This window comes from Heptranchias perlo, chromosome 11, assembly GCF_035084215.1.
Source record: "Heptranchias perlo isolate sHepPer1 chromosome 11, sHepPer1.hap1, whole genome shotgun sequence".
Taxonomy (NCBI): Eukaryota; Metazoa; Chordata; class Chondrichthyes; order Hexanchiformes; family Hexanchidae; genus Heptranchias; species Heptranchias perlo.
In genome coordinates, this window is record NC_090335.1 from 50,727,670 (window position 1) to 50,742,898 (window position 15,229).

The following is a 15,229-nucleotide window of genomic DNA, read 5'->3' on the forward strand; positions in this document are numbered from 1 at the left end:
GATCTAATCAACATCCAGACCAATGTCTTTGCAATTGTAAACAATTTTACAACACCAAGTTATAGTCCAGCAATTTTATTTTAAATTCACAAGCTTTCGGAGGCTTCCTCCTTCGTCAGGTAAATGTTCAGGAGCTCCTTGAAGCCTACGCATTTATACATCACAGAACAATACATGGTGTTTACACCATGTATTGTTCTGTGATGTATAAATGCGTAGGCTTCAAGGAGCTCCTGAACATTTACCTGACGAAGGAGGAAGCCTCCGAAAGCTTGTGAATTTAAAATAAAATTGCTGGACTATAACTTGGTGTTGTAAAATTGTTTACAATTGTCAACCCCAGTCCATCACCGGCATCTCCACATAATGTCTTTGCAAGAAGCTTAAATGCCATAACTGCACGAAATCGAGCCATTTAGCTAAGTGTTGGCAGAAGCCAGTAGGTGCTGCTAGAAAAGATGGCCCCAAGTCATACCATAGCGCTGGGGGAAATCAACAGAAGAAATTACAAAAATTTAGTGTCAATTAAGTCAATTCCGACGAGGAACCTGAGGAAGAAACTGTACCTCGAGATGGATGAAGAGACTTGTTTTCTGTGAGGAAAGGGGGAAACGTGAAATTGTGGTCCCTGTTTGGATAGAAGGTATTAAATGTGAATTTGGATTGGACACTCAGGCTGCGGTAAATAACTATCATCAAAATATGAGCAAAAATTTTGGAAAATTGCCACACAAAAAAAAATTGACATTTTACTGAATATTTTCCTGGACACCCACTAACAGTCCTTGGGAAGATAAACATTCAAGTAAAATATGAAAATTAGAAGAAACAACTGCCTGTAATTGTTGTTAAGGGCCTCATCGATGGGTCGAGATTGGTTTCGTAGCCTGAAGTTAAAATGGGCCAATATTAAGAAGATCAGCACTCAAAGACCCATGAACATACTCAGACAGTACAAGTCCTTATTCAGTCTGAAACTTGGTACAGCAAAATGTATCCAGGTATACCTTAATGTGAAGGAGGGGCAAAGCCAAATTTTTTAAGCCCAGAGCGGTATCTTATGCTCTAAAAGAAAAGAGATCAGCAGAATTAGATATCATGGAGCATGAGGGCGTAATTGAGAAAATTAACCACAGCGACTGATCACGCCCGATCGTACCTGTGGTAAATCCTGAATAGAATGGTTCGGAGACCGTTCCTGAAAGTCAAAGCACCGAGACCAGCATCAAAGAAATCCCTGAAGACAATATGGTATGTGGCTTCAAAGAAGAGCAGTGGAAATTATTCAATCCAGAGGGCAAGAAACGATATAACCAGGAATTTCTCCATGGTTTCCAGTTCAGCCAGTATCCAGAAACTAGATGGTTTGCCAGCAATCAACGATTATTGTTCTTGACAAGATTAACCAGACCAAACTAATGACATAACCTTTGGATCCCTCACGAATGCTATCCAGGGGCCTCGACTTCACACCATCCTGTGCAGATTTTGGAAGGCAGTCACAAAGTGAACATGAAAGAGTTCCTGATGATCCTGAAATACAAAGTACACAGAAACTATTTCAAAGAGTGAGAAGCAGCCTGAACAATTTCATTCCACAGATGTTTCAACAGTTAATGAAACAGGTTCAGGAGTTGACAACTGAAACTGAGGAAGTAGTTATTACAGCTCCTCAGAAACCTTCAGATGTTTTGTCTATTCCCTCGTGCAACAAACCAACCACCTCCCAGGACGATGTTCATGCTCCTGACTCTGGTGTGAACTCTCTAGGACAGTCTCCAAAGAAAGTTGCAAACCCTGACAGTGATGAAACCAAGCCAGAGAAGTTACCATCTACTGCTCCTGTTATTAGTCCCAGACTACCCATTGTGAATCCTACTCAAAAGATATCCACAAAGGTCAAGGAAACCTACAAATCGTTTGGACTTGTAGATAGTTAAGAGTACTATGGTTTTTTTCAATCACATTATTATAAGACGTGGTTGCTGAATTTCTTTGCTTAATGTTTTTTAGCTGTTAATGAGGCTCATTCTTGGAGATGATTATTTTCACCTTGTAATTCTGAAGGGAGAAAGTGATATATATGGTACTTAACACTAGATGCCCCCCTGAGGGATTAAGCACATTGTAGCAATGTATCTCCTGTATTGTTTGTGTCATTCTTTGACATAATATTCTAAGAGGGTCTGGAAAAAAAGCAGCTAGTTATTATCACAAAACAATTTGAGTGTTTATTCAGACATAATACTTTGCAATTATATTGGCTGGATTTCCACAGAAGAAGAAGTCTTTGCTTGGATATTGCTTTATTTCACATTTATTCTGCATTTACACTCTCAAGAAGCACAGGGCTCAAGATGAGTGTTGTCCAGGGCACCCTGATGTGGTTGGAAGAAGAGGAAGAGGAGCAACAGGAAAATAGGAGCAACTGGCTGGGGAACCACAAGGAGCTGCAGTTGGGCCTCTCAGAAGGCCACACAGGAGAGAGGCTGCTCGCAGAAGGCCTTACCCAGCCCTTAGTTTCTATAGGCCTAAAATAACTCACTTGCAATTTTCTGAGGAGCAGTGCATGAATCGGCTGTACTTCTCTAGAGGGGCTGCAACCGAGCTGTGCAGCCTCTCACAACAAGACTTGCAACACAATCGCACAGGTAGCCATGCATTGCGTATGACTTTCAGAGTGATCATTGCCCTTAACTTTTTTGCCATGGGCTCATTCCAGACTATAACAGGTGACATTAGTCACAAACGTCAGAATGCAGTCCATACCTGCAGCAAGCAGGTCACTAATGTTACTCAGCCCAACAACTACGTTACTTTTCCCATGGATACCAGCAGTCAGCAGGTAAGGGCCAGGACAGCAGGAAGACCGTCCCTAATCTGATGACAAAGACTCAGATGAAAGTGAGGATGGAGCAGAAGTGGGAGGTTGACAGCAGCAGCCTGCGGCCAGAGCTGCATTGATTGCCCAATGCTTCAGCTGATCTACTCATTCCCCTCAAACCTTCCTCCCTGTCACATGAAAACTCCTCAATTCCACCTCTATCAGTCCTTAAACTCTGCAATAAAGAACATCCAACCTCTGAGTCAACTGTCATATACATGACATCTGACATGCTCAATATCTGCTATGGAACCCCACAGCTATTTTTAATGGCAAACACAATGGGCTCGATTTTCACACCCCCGAGCGGGTGCGTTCGTGGCGGGGGGGCTGCGAAAATCGGGGATTCCCGGGGCGGGTCTGGAGCCTGGCTCCAACCCGCCCACTTCCGGGTTCCCCAGTGACGCGCTGACATACGCGCGCAGCCCCTGCATGTGGGACTCCCGCCAGCACTTAAAGCCGGCGGGATGCCACTTAAGGTAATTATTTAGGTACTTCAGGTTGTTTACAGACCTGATATTTTAGGAGGGGTGGGATTTTCCAAACAACTGGGACTGTTTCCCGTACTGGGGGAAACACTCCCAGTTCAAATGGACATGTTGCAGCCATCAGCCTGTACAGCTGCAAAGGTCCATTTGACAGGTGGTGGGGGAGACCCTCACTCATTGCAGGAGGCCACTCTGTCACTTTGGACAAATGTTTGGCCTCCACCACCCTACTCCTAACAATAAAATTCACAAACTTGCACACTTACCCAGGTGTCCAGACACATTTACCGACCTTGCGGACCCCCTCAAATGTACATCTTCCGGATGGGGGCCGCCGTAGCTGCAGTCATGACCTCCTCGGAGGATGAGCAGCATCACCAGCCTTGCCGGCCACGCTGTCCACCTCTGACAAGTGGAGCTCCACAACAGAGTGCTGTGACACATCCACCTGCACAGCAGGAGGGAGAGCAACCACAGAGAGAGATGCGTCGCAGGGGGCACTACCCTCGCCACAGGGTCTACAGACAGAGGCTCAGCTTCCTGGATCTCTCTGAGCAGTAGTGCACACGGAGGCTCAGAGTCACTCGACATGTAGTCGTGGACATCTGCAGCCTCCTTCATGCCGAGCTGCTCCCAGTTGGCCCGAGCATCATCTTCTTACCTGTCGCTGTCAAAGTCACCACTGCCCTCAACAACTTCTCCTCCGCATCCTTCCAGGGTGCCACCGGGGACATCACCGACGTTTCTCAGTCGTCTGCACAAAAGAGCCCTGTAAATACACCTACACCCACTCTGCAGTGACACAATGGGTGGCATCAGGTGTGGGTCTTCGTAGTGATCCTCAGGAAAGGGCATTATTGCACAAACCAGACAAGATTCACAAAGACGTGGCAGTAGTGGTGCCAATATAATATATTTAATTTCTGATCAACTCACATAACATAAGTTAAAACCATGACAAACCCTCAAACACCCTTGTGCATCCCCTTCATGCTCACAACACGTTTGCCTTACGCTTCCTACTGCACATATGTGATGCATGCCCTGTGGCTGCAGCACAGGTAATGGCAGGTTGAGTGAGGCTGACCGTGAAAGAGATGCATGAGAGGGTGAGTATGAGATAGAGCCATGAGATTGTATGAGGATTGGGTTGAGTGGTAGTGGTGGGATGAGTACTGGCGAGGTGAGTAAGTGCAGGTAAGATGAGGATGAGCTTTGAGTGGGTGTGAGGAGTGATGTGATAGAGTAGTGTTGGCAGTGCAGAAGGAGATGTGGGGTGGGGGCGGTGATGTTGCAGACGGAGTGTAGGGGAATGAGTAAGTGTACTCACTTCGGCTGACCTACTTAGGTGATTGAAGCGCTTCCTGCACTGTATGCAGGTGCGTGATATGTTGGTGGAGCAGGTGACCTCCTCTGCCACCTCGTGCCAGGCCTTCTTGGTGGCAGAGGCAGGCCGCTTCCTCCTGCCCGCCGGGGGAAGATCTCTGTCCTCCCCCTCCTCCTCACCCCATCCAATAATACCTGGAGTGAGGCATCATTAAACCTGGGAGCAGCCTTTCCCCTGGTCTGCTCCATGCTGTAATTTTTCCTATTTTCTGCAGCATCAGTCAGTGGAGTACTGTCCCTTTAAATAGGGCTCCTCCAGTTGACAGCCTGTGATGCGCATACGCAGTCCGCCCGCTGCGCAGCTTTCCAGCATGAAACCCGGAAACACAAGTGGCTGCAATTAGCCTGCGATTCCGTGCGGAGCACCCTGCTGCGAACCTGCTGCTCTCCTAATACCGGGCCCAATAGCCTGAACATCATTTGTCACCCAAATGTCAACCCATAGTGCTTTTCTTAAGGGAGCATCAATGAAAAACTGTAAATTTGTTCACCCAAAACAGATTCCTTTTTCCACTTTTATTTATCCAGCCCTCTGCTTCTTTATTTCCATTTCACTCTCTGTGCGCCTTTATTTATTTTCTCTCATCTCTTTTCACATTGTCTTTTTCTTCCATTTCATCCCTCTCCATCTTATTTGTTTCTATTACATTTTTCTTCCCATTGTTTCCTGTAGCATGTGCGTCTGGGAGGTGGGGGGGGGGGGGGGGCGTGCAAGGAAACTGAACCACTGAAAAAATATCAGAGATTGGGAAGATACAAGACTCCCAAAAATCATGGAGAAATTATGAGGGAGCAGGCCACAAAAAAAAAGCAGAGAGAGATCAGGAAGGGACAAGCCACTGAGAGAACACAGAGAGAATGAGAGAAAGCAAGCTACAGTTAAAGCACACCAAGATCAGGAGGGAGCATCAATGAAAAGCAATGTACATGTATTGAAGACCTAGTTGCGTGATGGCTCTTGGGAACTGTACTCTTGTTGGGGTGTGCTCCAGGATTTTGCTGCCTTTCTATCACAAACCCTGTAGAGCCCCAGCCATGTCGTCACTCTTGGAGTTTTGTTAGGGGTGCTCCTGAGAATTGTAGTCCTGAAACTCTTGCACATACTTTTTTTTTATTCGTTCATGGGATGTGGGCGTCGCTGACGCGGCCAGCATTTATTGCCCATCCCTAATTGCCCTCAAGAAGGTGGTGGTGAGCCGCCTTCTTGAACCGCTGCAGTCCGTGTGGTGACGGTTCTCCCACAGTGCTGTTAGGAAGGGAGTTCCAGGATTTTGACCCAGCGACAATGAAGGAACGGCGATATATTTCCAAGTCGGGATGGTGTGTGACTTGGAGGGGAACGTGCAGGTGGTGTTGTTCCCATGCGCCTGCTGCTCTTGTCCTTCTAGGTGGTAGAGGTCGCGGGTTTGGGAGGTGCTGTTGAAGAAGCCTTGGCGAGTTGCTGCAGTGCATCCTGTGGATGGTGCACACTGCAGCCACAGTGCGCCGGTGGTGAAGGGAGTGAATGTTTAGGGTGGTGGATGGGGTGCCAATCAAACGGGCTGCTTTATCTTAGATGGTGTCGAGCTTCTTGAGTGTTGTTGGAGCTGCACTCATCCAGGCAAGTGGAGAGTATTCCATCACACTCCTGACTTGTGCCTTGTAGATGGTGGAAAGGCTTTGGGGAGTCAGGAGGTGAGTCACTCGCCGCAGAATACCCAGCCTCTGACCTGCTCTCGTAGCCACAGTATTTATATGGCTGGTCCAGTTCAGTTTCTGGTCAATGGTGACCCCCAGGATGTTGATGGTGGGGGATTCGGCGATGGTAATGCCGTTGAATGTCAAGGGGAGGTGGTTAGACTCTCTCTTGTTGGAGATGGTCATTGCCTGGCACTTATCTGGCGCGAATGTTACTTGCCACTTATGAGCCCAAGCCTGGATGTTGTCCAGGTCTTGCTGCATGCGGGCTCGGACTGCTTCATTATCTGAGGGGTTGCGAATGGAACTGAACACTATGCAGTCATCAGCGAACATCCCCATTTCTGACCTTATGATGGAGGGAAGGTCATTGATGAAGCAGTTGAAGATGGTTGGGCCTAGGACACTGCCCTGAGGAACTCCTGCAGCAATGCCTTGGGGCTGAGATGATTGGCCTCCAACAACCACTACCATCTTCCTTTGTGCTAAGTATGACTCCAGCCACTGGAGAGTTTTCCCCCTGATTCCCATTGACTTCAATTTTACTAGGGCTCCTTGGTGCCACACTCGGTCAAATGCTGCCTTGATGTCAAGGGCAGTCACTCTCACCTCACCTCTGGAATTCAGCTCTTTTGTCCATGTTTGGACCAAGGCTGTAATGAGGTCTGGAGCCGAGTGGTCCTGGCGGAACCCAAACTGAGCATCGGTGAGCAGGTTATTGGTGAGTAAGTGCCGCTTGATAGCACTGTCGACGACACCTTCCATCACTTTGCTGATGATTGAGAGTAGACTGATGGGGTGGTAATTGGCCGGATTGGATTTGTCCTGCTTTTTGTGGACAGGACATACCTGGGCAATTTTCCACATTGTCGGGTGGATGCCAGTGTTGTAGCTGTACTGAAACAGCTTGGCTAGAGGCGCAGCTAGTTCTGGAGCACAAGTCTTCAGCACTACAGCTGGGATGTTGTCGGGGCCCATAGCCTTTGCTGTATCCAGTGCACTCAGCCGTTTCTTGATATCACGTGGAGTGAATCGAATTGGCCGAAGACTGGCTTCCGTGATGGTGGGGATATCGGGAGGAGGCTGAGATGGATCATCCACTCGGCACTTCTGGCTGAAGATGGTTGCAAACGCTTCAGCCTTGTCTTTTGCACTCACGTGCTGGACTCCACCATCATTGAGAATGGGGATGTTTGCAGAGCCTCCTCCTCCCGTTAGTTGTTTCATTGTCCACCACCATTCACGACTGGATGTGGCAGGACTGCAGAGCTTTGATCTGATCCGTTGGTTGTGGAATCGCTTAGCTCTGTCTATAGCATGTTGCTTCCGCTGTTTAGCATGCATGTAGTCCTGAGTGTAGCTTCACCAGGTTGGTACCTCATTTTTAGGTACGCCTGATGCTGCTCCTGGCATGCTCTTCTACACTCCTCATTGAACCAGGGGTGATCCCCTGGCTTGTTGGTAATGGTAGAGTGAGGAATATGCTGGGCCATGAGGTTACAGATTGTGGTGGAATACAATTCTGCTGCTGCTGATGGCCCACAGCGCCTCATGGATGCCCAGTTTTGTGCTGCTGGATCTGATCTGAATCTATCCCATTTAGCACGGTGGTAGTGCCACACAACACGTTGGATGGTGTCCTCAGTGCGAAGACGGGACTTCATCTCCATGAGGACTGTGCGGTGGTCACTCCTACCAATACTGTCATGGACAGATGCATTTGCGACAGGTAGATTGGTGACGACGAGGTCAAGTAAGTTTTTCCCTCGTGTTGGTTCGCTCACCACCTGCCGCAGGCCCAGTCTGGCAGCTATGTCCTTCAGGACTCGGCCAGCTCGGTCAGTAGTGGTGCTACCGAGCCACTCTTGGTGATGAACATTGAAGTCCCCCACCCAGAATACATTCTGTGCCTTTGCTACCCTCAGTGCTTCCTCCAAGTGGTGCTCAACATGGAGGAGGACTGATTCATCAGCTGAGGGAGGATGGTAGGTGGTAATCAGCAGGAGGTTTCCTTGCCCATGTTTGACCTAATGCCATGAGATTTCATGGGGTCCAGAGTCAATGTTGAGGACTCCCAGGGCCACTCCCTCCTGACTGTATTTCACTGTACCGCCACCTCTGGTGGGTCTGTCCTGCCGGTGGGACAGGACATACCCAGGGATGGTGATGGAAGAGTCTGGGACGTTGGCTGAAAGATATGATTCTGTGAGTATGGCTATGTCAGGCTGTTGCTTGACTCGTCTGTGGGACAGCTCTCCCAATTTTGGCACAAGTCCCCAGATGTTGGTAAGGAGGACCTTGCAGGGTCGACTGGGCTTGCTGTTTTTTTGCCGTTGTCGTGTCCGGTGCCTAGTGGTCCGATGCCGGGTGGTCCGTCCGGTTTTATTTTTATTCTGACTTTTCGTAGCGAGATTTTACAACCGAGTGGCTTGCTAGGCCATTTCAGAGGGCAATTAAGAATCAACCACATTGCTGTGGGTCTGGAGTCATATATAGGCCAGACCGGGTAAAGACGGCAGGTTTCCTTCCCTGAAGGACATTAGTGAACCAGATGGGTTTTTACGACAATCCGGTAGTTTCATGGCCACCATTACTGATACTAGTATTTTAATTCCAGACATTTTATTTAATTAATTGAATTTAATTAATTAATTGAATTTAAATTCGCCAGCTGCCATGGCAGGATTTGAACTCATGACTCTGGATTTTAGTCCAGGCCTCTGGATTACTAGTCCAGTTACATAACCACTATGCTACCGTACCCGATACTTGGGGGCAATGGCCATGAAATGATTCCTCAGAATTCCTCTGTTACAGAAAGTCACTGTGGCTCTGGAAATTGTAGTCCTGGGTATGCCAATGAGCAAATTGAATACAAGTTTTACCTGGTTGTTTACTGCAGGGGTGGGGTGGGGTGAGGGTGGAGGTTGAACTGGAGTTCAGGATGTACAGTGTAATGCTATATTTTATTTTGTGTGGATGCTATGTGATAAATTTTATTTTTAAGGGTTTATAATGGAGTTTGTGAAACGGATGTATCTTGCAGAATTATTTTCTGCTTGAATGTGTTTTGGTAGAAAATGATTGTGTAGAATTTTTATTGGTGAAATTTGACCAGGGAGAGAATTGAAATTAGTGAAGAAAAGTTTTGTGTACTATGATTGGTGAATACCAAAAGTAGAAAATTAGAAAGGAGAAAAACATTAAGGCTTAAATTCTTAACAGATGAAGAAAATAAAATTAGCTGACTGAATCAACATAGAAAACAAACTTGACAGTTTAATGGACATGATATAGATGATAGACTTGATGTACATGACAGGCACAAGTAATTTTATTAGAAGGATATACAACAGAATGCCAAACAGAAACCTAGACAGATTTGGACACGAAAGAAATCAGATAATTTCAAACACAAAATTTTCTCAACCTTATTCCACTCTAAAAGAAAAACCTGCTGCAGGCAAACATAGCCAACAAAAGCAATATGCCACAAACTGAATTATTCTTCCTATCCATAAATCCTAAAACATCCCAACCAAGGCAAGACTTTTGGGAACAGAAAAAAGCCATTCGGCTCAACAAACCTGTCCCTTTTTCATAGAACAACCTTACCTTCTCATCTTATCTCTCAATCCCTTCTCACTCCAGAAATACATCTATTTGGGAGAGATTTTAACTTTCACCACCTGACAGTAAAGTGATTTCAATGGAAAGGAAAACCAGATGGGTGTATAACAGACAGCCGTTACCCGACTGCCAATTTTCAGTCTGTCGGTGAAAGTTAAAATCTACCCCATTGTCTCTTTGAACTCGGTTGTACTGTCTGCTTCAATTACCTTTTCTGATAGTAACTTGTATTGCTCTTTGGGTGAAAAAGTTCCATTTGATTTCCTTTCTTAAGCACTTGAAGTGCCAGCCCGGCTCAGATGTAACACCTTGCCTCGGAGTCAAAAGGTTATGGGTTTAAGACTCACTCAAGAATACAAAATCTTGGCATTTCAGTGCAGTGCTGAGGGTGTGCTGCATTGATGGAGGCATTGCTTTTTTGATGCAATGTTAAACCAAGGCCTCTGTTCAGGCTCTACCAAAGAAAAGTAGGCAAGGTGTACTGGCCAACAGTCATTTCTCAGTCAAAACCACCAAAAACAGATTGACTTGTCAGTTATCTCACAGCTGCTGCATTTTGCAGCATGCAAATTAGCTGCTTAATTAGCCTATAAAACAATAGTGACTACACTTCAAAAGTAATTCATTAGCTGTAAAGTGCTTTGGGTCATCTTGCAGATATGAAAGATACTTTAAAAATGCAGTTCTTTCTTTTTTCTTTCTAACTGCCTGTTTTCTTTCAACTTGTACGTCCTGGTACTTGAACTCATCATCAAAGCAAACAATGTTATCAGTTCCTCCATAATCTTCAAAAGTTCAATTCAATCACTCAAAGTCTTGTGTTTTCCAAAAAAACCCAAATTCTTCAATCATTCCTCATAGGATAAACTCCAGATGGTAAAACAATTAAACAACCAAAGCTACCAATGACAGAACAAAAACTGAACCACAATATATGCAAACTCCTACTGTGAAACAAAACGTTTTACAAAATCAAATTCCGTAAATAAGTGGACATAAACTATTGGCAACATAAATGCTTACTTAAAACAGAACAAATCTCAGCCACAACACACATCAGAAATCTTAACGGTGACAGCATTACTTTTCCCCCTAAAAGGTACAGCTATGACATTAGAAGAGAAATTCAACCTCGTTTTACCCAATGAAAATTAACGTTGGTGGTGGGCGGGGGGGTTAATTTTGCATTGCAATCTCTCACGATCGATGGTCCCCAGAAGTGTGCTGACTGCCAAATTGTAATCCACAATTTCTACGCATGCAGGGCAGCCACCAGAAATAGGCGCCTTGAATATGCAAATCGAGGTCCTAATGCTGTTTAGGACCCCGATGCAAAATTGGTGAGCAAGTGGAGGCCGCCCACAAAAAGGTAAGCAGACTTTTTAATAGTTTCATTTCTGTGGAGGCAGGAGGAGCAGGATTGCTGTGGGCTGCTGCCAGACCGGGCTCCCTCTCCTCTCCTCCCTTGATTGTTTCATGACATTGACTCCATGCAGTTAAAAGGAATAAATTGCCAATTTTCAATGTCTCTGGAAGTTTAACGAACTCAATCATCAAAGACTAGTCATAATCAGTGTTGAGTAACTAAACAAGCCGCAAATCAAACCCTTGACCCCTATTAATAACTGCATGTTGATATCAATAGCAAAGTAATTTGAGCTCTCTAAACCCTTTCCAGCAGTATGGCCATGTCCTCTCTGTACTGCTTCTTGGTGGGCACATTGCCCTTTCCTCCTCGTCTGACAGGCCTATTCCTACCATGAATACTGTTTGTCTTCCATGTTGTCACAAGTTGGCACGGTTTACACTGGTGTCAGAAATGACCACTGGTCTAAACCTAACTTTTGGTGCAGATGTTGTTAACCTTTTATAACTGTTGAAACTATTTCATTCGTTACATTGATTGGATTGACCTTAATAACTGACACTGACATTTTTAGTCCACTTCGCAAAAACTATATAACACTGTGTTGACTTTAAAGAGGAAACAGAAATGGTCATAAATACCACCAAAAAAAAAACATTCACTCTAAAATTCCAATGGCCCTTTCCCGCCACTGGAAATGTAGGACAGCAGGACTCCCAAATCCCAGGGTCAGGGCTACTTTAATAATTGGGGTAGGCAGTTTGCACCTGAAGAGACTCCTGCCCTGTTGAAGTCCTGGAAAGTCAGAGTGGCACTCTGTTGCTCCAATGGGGGGCGGGGGAGTTAGACATCCATGAAGGATTGAAGATTTAAATTGAAAACAATTTAATTTCCCCCACATAGAAACAAAGTCCCTCCAATCAGAAGGTAACCGACCCCCTCTGAGATTGATCACCTTTGCCTCTTACCACTTAAAGGCCTTTAACCTAGAAAAGAATGAGATAGATTAGAGAAAATGAGAGGTTCTGCGTATAAGCTATGGAAACAAAGGACTAGGTTAGATGTCAGGAGGTTTTTCTTTACGCAGAGGGTTGCCGACACTTGGAACAAGCTACTGGCTTGTGTGGTGAGTGCGGATTCATTGCAACAGTTCAAGAAGGAACTGGAGGAGTTCCTTACTGTGGCTAATGTTACTGTGTACAAAAGGCAGGTGGGACATTGCGTATGTACTTCGTGGTCACTGTGATCTCCTGGAACTTGTTTTGATCTCCTTTCAGGGTCGGAGAAGAAGTTCCCAGATTATATCCCCTAAATTTTGTTTGATAATGCTCCTGTGAAGCGCCTTGGGACGTTTTACTACATTAAAGGCGCTATATAAATGCAAGTCGTTGTTCTTGTTGAATTGGTTTGTTTTTTTTTTAATCCTATTTATTTTGCCTCGCTCAGGAGATTACAGGGGTTAAATTGGTTAACCCGCACCCAGTTGTTGAGATGCAGGCAGCACGTAATAGTCGAGCTGCCTGATGATTTCTATGATTGCTGCGTGCAGCCAGCACTACCTGCGCTGTTGATTGGCTGCCCGTACCAGCAAGGGGCCCAGATAATGGGAGTGGCTAGCACTACTTAAAGACAGCCTGCACCTCTTAAAGGGGAGGTGCACTGTGGCTGCAGAGAGACTTGGAATTGGTGTGGCAACTAACTCTGTGCTGGAATATACTGAGGAATGGCTGGGTCTGCGAGAGAGCATGCACCAAGGTTCTCGGACGGCGCACTAGAGGCCTTGGTGCAAAAGGTGGACGCACGGAGGGGCATCCTTTACCCGCAGGGGGACAGGAGGCCCTCCAGACACGTGCTGAAGAGGCAGTGGGAGGCAGTGGCGGATGAGGTAAATGTCAGGAGCGTCGCACCACGCACATGAATGCAGTGCAGGAAGAAGTTCAATGATTAGACACTAGTGAGTGACTTCAACTGTCAAGTGGCATATCCTACCAACTGCACCACTAGCTTCATCCACTGCTCCACGTACCAACAAACTCTTTCCATCAGTACGCAACTCTTCAACTCAGATGCTGCATCTCACCCTCACACATTATCACTGTTCCAAGCCACACACCCACAATTCACAGGTCACACACTGGCAGCTATTCAACCATGACAGCCACATCACCCAAACATCTTGCAGGACACTCACTGACACATTTCCCTCTTTCTTGCATGAGAAAGTGGCGCATATCAACAGGCAGCAGGAAAGACCTGGGGGAGGACAGGCATGCCTACACATCCTCACCCCAATAGAGAAGACAGTTCTGGCCATCATTAGGCGGGCCGTCGCTGTGGCCGTGGCCACAGGCAGTGCTGGAGTTATCGAAGATGAGGGTCTCGGCATACTTAATCCTCCGTCTCCCTCATCCCACAATCATTTCTAACTCATGTGCTGCAAATGGTGTAAGCACACTCATATCTTACCTTCTCCTCTCCCCTCAACACAACTCAACCCGTGTCCCTTTGTCATTGCAGATAACCAAGAACTGGAACTGGCACCATCAGAGGAGACAGAGGACGATGACAGTGATGATGATCTTACAATCGCAGCCACCAGCTCAGATACTGACACTGAGTGTAGTTTAGATGCTAGGATACAGGAGGGATCTGTGCATGGTGAGACACCGGGCACAAGTGTGCAGGAGTCAGGGCGGGGGGAATGGATACTGTGGGTACCAGCTCTCCGGAGGGTGAGGTCACTCACTAGTTATGGTGCAGAGCAGTCAGATGATGACTTTGATGAGCCAGGCTACAAAAGAAAGCTGATGGGCGTACACCATCCAATGCTTGGGGCACTGGAAAGCCTGCCAGAAAGCCTGTGCACTATGACAAGGAGCATGGAGGAAACCAGCTCCAACTTGGCAAAGGGCTTTGCGCAGAGCTTGGAGCCCATCCTTTCCCACATGGAATGGGTGGTCACCTCTACCAGTGCACCTGTGGAACACACCATGATGCAGCATCTGATGACCGATGTCACAGCTTCCATTGCAGCACAAACATCTGCCATCCAAGGACTGATTGCTGCATTTGGAGCTCAGACTGCTGCTATTGTGGCTCGGGGTTCCACTGTAGAACGGTGCTTCCAGGGCATCACAGCAGTCCAGCAATCTGTTTTCCAGCAGATCACTAGGATTGCTGAGGCGCCGCCCCGGGAGAGTGGCAGTGGCGCCATGGAAGACGAACCTGCTGTCCTCTCTCAGAATGACAGCATTCCTGCTCCCACCCCTGCCACTCAACCTTGGGATTACCTGTCAGCCAGCTAAGCCAGACTGCTGCAGCCCAGGCCGAGATGGTGCTGTCTGCAGCCGGGCCCTCCTGGCTCGGAGCTGCTCGAGGTCATCCTCCAAGGCCATCTGCAGTCTCCTCAATTGAAGGTCAGCAGCCTTCCACCAACAATGCTCCAGCCAAATGCTTAGTGCACTGGAAAGCCTGCCAGAAAGTCTGCACGCAATGCCAAGGGGCATGGAAGAGTCCAGCTCCAACTTGGCACAGGCATTGCTTAAAGCTTGGAGCCCATCCTTTCCAACATCGGCACATCTGTGGAACCCACCATGATGCAACATCTGATGACCGATGTTACAGCTTCCATCAAAGGTCTGACTGCTGCCTTAGAAGCTCAGACTGCTGCAGCCAGGCCGAGATGGTGCAGTCTGAAGCCAGGCCCTCTAGGCCCAGAGCTGCTTGAGGTGATCCTCCAGGGCCATCTGCAGTCTCCACTATTGAAGGTCAGCAGCCTCCCACCACCCATGCTCCAAC